Source organism: Nannospalax galili, unplaced genomic scaffold, assembly GCF_000622305.1.
Source record: "Nannospalax galili isolate Female #2095 unplaced genomic scaffold, S.galili_v1.0 scaffold386, whole genome shotgun sequence".
Taxonomy (NCBI): Eukaryota; Metazoa; Chordata; class Mammalia; order Rodentia; family Spalacidae; genus Nannospalax; species Nannospalax galili.
Genome location: NW_008356676.1, coordinates 104600 through 105085, shown reverse-complemented (window position 1 = coordinate 105085; position 486 = coordinate 104600). Strand labels below are relative to the sequence as shown.

The 486-nt window shown below is 38.3% G+C and overlaps 1 protein-coding gene across 2 annotated transcripts in view; it reads right to left on the bottom strand.

Moving 5' to 3' along the window:
• The window catches only part of Ccdc122 (coiled-coil domain containing 122), a 92711-nt gene that overhangs the window by 41687 nt on the left and 50538 nt on the right, over positions 1-486 (bottom strand). The window lies entirely within an intron of this gene.

Genomic DNA, 486 nt, shown 5'->3' with positions numbered 1-486 from the left:
GCGTGTAGTGTTTTTACTACGATGTGCCATGGAGAGTTCCTGTTCTGGTCCCGTCTGTTTGGTGTTCTGTATGCTTGTTGTATTTGTATGGGCGTGTCTTTCTTCAAGTTTGGGAAATTTTCTTTCACAATTCTGTTGAAGATCTGGTCCATGCCATTGTCTTGGGATTCTTCTCCTTCTTGTATGCCTATGATTCGCAAGTTTGGTCTTTTTATGGTATCACTCAATTCCTGCATATTCCATTCTTGTGATTTCTTAAATTTTTCATAATCTTTGCTTGAGTAGTCCAGTTCATCCACTTTCTCTTCCAATCTTGATACTCTTTTTTCCATTTCGTTCATCCTATTGGTGAGGCTTTCTCCTGTCGTTTCTAATTGGCTTATGGAGTGTTTCACTTCGTTCTTTATTTCAGCCTGAGTATTCTTCAAAATTTCTAGCTCTTTTCTGAATTCATTCAGAAGTTTATCCCTATCTTCCTTCAGCTCT